Genomic DNA, 6,888 nt, shown 5'->3' with positions numbered 1-6,888 from the left:
TCAGGTTGGATTCAGTCCCTGTCCCACATGAGCCTCGCACTCAATCCCCATTTTACAGATAATAATGTTGGTATTTGTTAAGTGCTTACCATGTGCCAAGCACCGTTCTAAGCGCTGGGGTAGATACAAGGTTGTCCCACGCGGGGCTCACAGTCTTCATCCCCATTTTACAGATGATGTAACTAAGGCACAGAGGAAGGGAAGTGACTTGCCCAAGGTCACACAGCTGACAAGCGGCGGAAACGGGATTCTAACCCGTGACCTCTGACTCCCGAGCCCGGGCTCTTGCCACTGATCCACGCTGCTTTTCCTAAGCAATTATGCCCCTGCACCGAGAGGGCAGAGGCATTTTTGTTGTTGTTGTTGTTTGTGGTTTTTTTTTATGGTATCTGTTAAGCGCTTGCAATGCGCCAGCCATTCTACTAAGCGCTGGGGTAGATACAAGTCGGTCAGGTTGGATGCAGTCCATGTCCCCCAGCGGGCTGACGGTATTAATCCCCATTTTACAGATGAGGCACAGAGAAATGACTTGCCCAAGGTCACACAGCAGACAAGCGACGGAGCCGGGATTAGAAGCCAGGTCCTTCTGACGCCCAAGCCCGTGCTCTATCCACTAGGCGACACTGCCAGGGGCTAACCTTGTCGGAAGCCACCGCTGTCTCAGGTTACCACTAGTTCGCAGCTTCCACTGGCTGGAACTACGACTGTGGAGGCTATTTCCGTAGAGGCTATTCCTGTGGAGGCTGCCACAGGGAGACCTTTTGGAAAGTCCCTTCCTCCTACCCTTCCTCCTCGCCATTAACCCTCTCGGGGTCCCCACCTCCCCTGTTCCCCACAAGCTGTGGGGAAATCCCAGCCTCCCTGGCCTCCGTCCACCACTCCTCCATCCCTACTGGCCCTTTCCTGACCTCTCCTCACCCTACCCTCATCTTCTCCTTTTTCCCTCAGGGTGAAAGTTCCACTTCCACAAGGGAGAAAACCCTTCCTTTTTATCCGGCAGACCGTCATTCATTCATTTGGGTTTATTGAGCATCTACTTTGTGAATGGAACTGTACTAAGCACTTTGGACAGTACAATAGAACATCACTCTCCCCATCTTCAAAACCCTACTGAAATCACATCTCCTTTAAGAATCATCATGGCCTAATGGAAAGAGCCCAGGCCTGTGAGTAAGAGGAAGTAGGTTCTGATGCTGGCTCTGCCACGTACCTGCTGGGTGACCTTGAGCAAGTCACTTAACTCTTCTGTGCCTCAGTTACCTCATCTGTAAAATGGGGATGAAATCCTCCTCCCTCCAACTGGGTTGCTTTTCCTACCTGTAATTGATTTTAGTGTCTACCTCCCCAGCAAGACTAAAATCAATCAATCAGTGATATTTATTGAGCGTTTACCCTGTACAGTGAACTGTACTAAGGGCTTGGAAGAATAGAATACAGCAGAGTTAGTAGACCCGATCCCTGCCCACGTGGAGCTTACAGTCTCGAGGGAAGCTCCTGGAGGGGGAATCATGTATACTTACTCTTTTGTACTCTCCCAAGCGCTCAGTACAGTGTTCTGCGCACTTTAAGTGCTCAGTAAATATCGTCGATGGATTGATTTATTGGCCGAGCGGCAGCTCTCAAGAAGTTCCTGGCTCCCCAGGCGATATAAACCCATCGGTCACCAGACATCTCTAGCCCTTCAGCTCTTATTTGCAACCACTCAGCATTCGTGTATCTAAGTTTATTCCAGTGCATATTCAATGATTTTTTTTGGCGACTTGATCTGTACACATTTTTATAACTGTTTTCCTGGTTCGAGTGCAAGCTCACTGTGGGTTTTCTCTTTCATACTTCCCGTGTACTTAGGCCAAAGTGGGGCCCTCAGCGGGTGAGCAATACGTCCCATAAGAGATTCTCCCCTGCTTTCTGGGTCTGACACTTGTCATTCATTCATTCAATCGTATTTACTGAGCGCTTACTTAAGAAGCAGCGTGGCTTAGAGGCAAGAGACTGGTTTTGGGAGTCAGAGGATGTGGATTCTAATCCCGCCTCCTCTACTTGTCTGCTTTGTGACCACAGCAAGCTACTTCACTCCTCTGTGCCTCCGTATCCTCATCTGTAAAATGGGGATTAAGACTGTGAGCCCCACGTGGGACAACGTGATCACCTTGTATCTACCCTAGTGCTTAGAATAGTGCTTGGCACATAGTAAGCGCTTAACAAATAACATAATAACAATAATAATAATACCGTGTGCAGAGCATTCATTCATTCAATCATATTTATTGAGCGCTTACTGGGTGCAGAGCACTGTATTAGGCGCTTGGAAAGTACAAATCGGCAACAGATAGAGACAATCCCTACCCAACAACGTGCTTACAGTCTAGAGGGGGAAGACAGACAACAAAACAAAACTAGTAGACAGACATCACTCCCATCAAAATAGATAAATAGGATCACAGATAAGTGCACATCATTAATAAAATAAATAGAGCAATAAATATGTACAAATATATACAAGTGCTATGGGGAGGGGAAGGGGGTAGAACAGAGGGAGGGAGTAGAGGCGATGGGGAGGGGAGGAGGAGCAGAGGGAAAGGGAGGCTCAGTCCAGGAAGGCCTCCTGGAGGAGGTGAGCTCTCAGTAGGGCTTTGAAGGGGGAAAGAGAGTTAGTTTGGCAGATGTGACGGGGGAGGGCATTCCAGATCAGAGGTAGGACGTGGGCCAGGAGTCGACGGCGGGACAGGCGAGAAAGAGGCACAATGAGGAGGTGAGCGGCGGCAGAGGAGCGGAGTGTGCGGGCTGGGGTGGAGGAGGAGAGAAGGGAGGTGAGGTAGAAGGGGGCAAGGGGATGGAGAGCTCTGAAGCCGAGAATGAGGAGTTTTGGCTTCATGTGAAGGTTGATAGGAAACCACTGGAGATTTTTGAGGAGGGGAGTGACAGGCCCAGAGCGTTTCTGCAGAAAGATAATCCGGGCAGCCGAGTGAAGTGTAGTCTGAAAGGGGGAGAGACAGGGTGACGGGAGATCAGCAGTAATCCAGTAGGGATATTACGAGAGACTGTACCTGCAAGGTAGCAGTGTGGATGGAGAGGAAAGGGCAGATCTTGGCGAAACTGTGAAGGTGAGGCTTGCAGGTTTTGGTGAGGGATTGGACATGTGAGGTGAAGGAGAGAGCGGAATCAAGGACGACACCGAGGTTGCGGGCCTGTGAGACGGGAAGAATGGTAGTGCCGTCCACAGTGACGGGGAAGACAGGGAGAGGACAGGATTTGGCAGGAAAGATGAGGAGCTCAGTCTTGGACATGTTGAGTTTTAGGTGGCGGGCGGACAACCAGGTGGAGACGTCCTGGAGGCAGGAGGAGATAAGAGCCTGGAGGGAGGGAGAGAGAACAGGGGAGGAGATGTAGACTGTCCTTCAGCCTTTCTGGTGGTCGTGGGGTCGGCAGGTCCCCTGGGAGAACGGAATCAACCCTGGACATTGGTCAGGCCCTAACTCTCTCTTTTGAGGAGTCAGAGGTCTCCCCTCTGAAGGAATCTGGGGATGGGGGGGTGGCGAAGGAGGCTTCCCAAACTAAGCCCCGCTTTTCCTCATCTCCCACTCCCTTCTGCATCACCCTGACTTGCTCCCTTTGCTCTTCCCCCCTCCCAGCCCCACAGCGCTTATGTCCATATCTGTCATTTTATTTATTTGTATTGAGGTCTGTCTCCCCCTCTAGACTGTAAGCTCGTTGTGGGTGGGGAATGTCACCGTTTACTGTTCTATCATCCTCTCCCAGGTGCTTAATACAGTGCTCTGCACACAGTAAGTGCTCAATAAATTCATTCATTTAGTCGTATTTACTGAGCGCTTACTGTGTGCAGAGCACCGTCCTAAGCGCTTGGGAGAGGAAGATACAACCAAAAACAGTGATTGAATAAATATGACTGAAGGAATGAGAGTGGGGGGAGCTGGGGGTGGTGGGGGGAGGAGGACCGGAAGGAAGGAGAGAGGAGGAAGGGGTCGAGGGCTGGGGGTGGGGGGAGGACGAGGGGACGGGCACTCACAAGGGTCAGCCCTGCTGGGGGTACAGCTGGGTCCCGCTTGGGCCGGCCGCACTGCCCGCGGTGGGAGGGGCACGAGGGGCAGGAAGGGCGGCCGACTCAGAGCCCACAGACTGTCCAGTCTCTGAGGCCTCCGGAGATGAAAATAGACGGAAATCGAGCCACGTGATATAATGGGTCAGAGGCCCAGTGTGGGGGTGGGGAGGGAAAAGGAGCACCAGCTTCCCCCTCCGCCACATCCTATCCCACACTGCAGGTGGACACGAGCACCCAGACCTTCTCATTTCCAAAACACCCCCTCCTGGGGGCCTTCCCTGATTTACCCATGAACACCCCTCTCCCCCCGCACCCAGCCTGGCCTTGTGGATAGAGCACGGGCCTGGGAGTCAGAAGGATCTGGATTTTAATCCCGGCACTGCCTCGTGTCTGCTGTTGACCTTGGACAAGTCACTTCACTTCTCTGGGCCTCAGTGACCTCATATGGAAAATGGGGATGGAAACCGTGAACCCTCTGTGGGACAGGAGCTATGTCCAACCCGACTGGCTTGTATCCACCTCAGCGGTTAGTTCAGGGCCTGGCATGTAGTAAACACTTAACAAATACCATAGTTATTATTAATTATTATTATTACCCCTCTAGGTTGTAAGGTCTTCAAATCTACCAGCTCAATTGCACTGTACTCTCCCAAGAGATTAGTACAGTGTTCTGCATGCAGTAAGCACCAAAAAATGTCACTGATTACTCATGTATTAAGTAGTTACTATGTACCAGAGCCCTATGCACTGGGGAAGGTATAAGATCGTCAGATTCGGTCCCTGTACCACAAGGGGCTCAGAATCTAAGAGGAAAGGAGAACAGGTATTTTATCCCCGTTTTACAGAGGAAGAAACTGAGGACTTGAGGGCAGGGAATGTGTCTGTTTATTGTTGTAATGCACTCTCCCAAGCACTTAGCACAGTGCTCTGCTCAGGGGAAGCACTCAATAAATAGCACTGACTGATTGACTAAGTTACAGGACAGGCAAATGGCAGAACTGGGACTAGAAGCCAGGTTTCCTGATAGTTCTTCTCACTAAGTCACACTGGGTCCCGAGCAACAGAGAAAGAACTGAGGGCTGGCTTAGTGGAAAGAGCGCAAGCCTGGGAGACAGAGGACCTGGGATCTAATCCTGACTCTACCACTTAATAATAATAATAATAAAGGTATTTAAGTGTTTACTGGGTGCCAAGCACTGTTCTAAGCCCTGGGGTAGATACAAGGTAATCAGATTGTCCCACGTGGGGCTCACAGTCTTAATCCCCATTTTACAGATGAGGTAACTGAGGCCCAGAGAAGTTAAGTGGCTCGCCCAAGGTCACACAGCAGACAAGAGGCAGAGCCGGGACTGGAACCCACGTCCTCTGACACCCGAGCCCATTGACTTCCCAATCCGCCAAGCCACGCTGCTTCGCTAGCCACCCTCCTTCGCCGCAAACCATGTTTGCTCTCTGACCTTGGACAAGTCACTTCACAACTTGGGGCCTCTATTTCCTCATTGTGGAGTGCGGTTGGGTGCCCCAACAGGGAAGCTACGGGCAGGAGTGGGAGGGAGGTGGTAGAGGGGCCAGGTCGGAAAGGGTAGGGGAAGCCATGGGAGGGGGCAGGGAGGAGGAGGGGAAGGAGAGAGGAGGATTGGAGGCAGGGAGGGGAGACTCAGATGGGAAGGTTGCCCATCCTCCTCTGCATCATGCAGAAACACCTCGCCCTTGACTTTTAAGTGCTGAATCACCTTGCCCTTCCTAATTTACCTCACTACTCTCCTACTCCACATCAGCCACAGGCTTCGCTCCTCTAATGCCAACCTACTCCCTGTACCTCCATCTGGCCCACCTCGCCACCGACCTCTCGCTCACATCCCGCCTCAGGCCTGGACGCCCTCCCTCTTCATATCTGGCAGACGATCACCTCCCCACCTCCAAAGCCTTACTGAAAGCACATTTCCTCGAAGAAGCCTTCCCTGGCTACGCCCTCATTTCCTCTTCTTCCGCTCCCCTGGGTGTCTCCTTTGCACTTAGATTCACATCCTTTATTCACCTCTCCCTCAAGGCCCTCAGTACTTACGTCCGTATCAGTAATTTATTGATTTATAATAATCACGAGAAGCAGCATGGCGTAGTGGCTGGAGCACGGGCCTGGGAGTCAGAAGGTCGTGGGTTCTCATCCCGGCTCTGCCACCTGTCTGCTGTATGACCTTGGACGAGTCACTTCATTTCTTGGGACTTCAGTTACCTCATCTGAAAAATGGGGATTGAGACCCGCGAGTCCCAAGTGGGACAGGGACTGTGTCCAACCCGATTTGCTCGTATTCGATTGGTGCGGTGCCTGGCACATAGTAAGCACTTAACAGATGCCATAATTATTATTATTAAGTCCGTCTTCCCCTCTAGACTTGTTGTGGGAGGGAACATCTTCGCCAGCTCGTTTATATTGTGCTCTTCCAAGCGCTTAGTACAGTGGTCTGCCCACAATAGCGCTCAATATATATGATTGATTGGGAGGCGGGAGAGGAGGAAGGAGAGAAGGGAATCCTGGAGCAGGTGGGGGAAGGAAAGGAGAACGTGGGAGGTGTGGAGAGAGAGGAGGAGGAGGAGCAGGGGAGGCTGAAGAGGAGGAGGAGTGGTGAGACACGGAGAGGGGGAAGATAATAATAATAATAGTATTTGTTAAGCGCTTGCTATGTGCCAGGCACTGTTCTAATCGCTGGGGTAGATAATAATAATAATTATGGTATTTGTTAAGCACTTACTACGTGCAGAGTGCTGTTCTAAGCACTGGGGTAGATAGAGGGTAAGAGACACAAAGAAGCAGTGTGGCTCAGTGGAAA

This window comes from Ornithorhynchus anatinus, chromosome 10, assembly GCF_004115215.2.
Source record: "Ornithorhynchus anatinus isolate Pmale09 chromosome 10, mOrnAna1.pri.v4, whole genome shotgun sequence".
Classification (NCBI taxonomy): Eukaryota; Metazoa; Chordata; class Mammalia; order Monotremata; family Ornithorhynchidae; genus Ornithorhynchus; species Ornithorhynchus anatinus.
The sequence above is the reverse complement of the archived record's forward strand: the minus strand, read 5'-3'. Positions refer to the sequence as shown.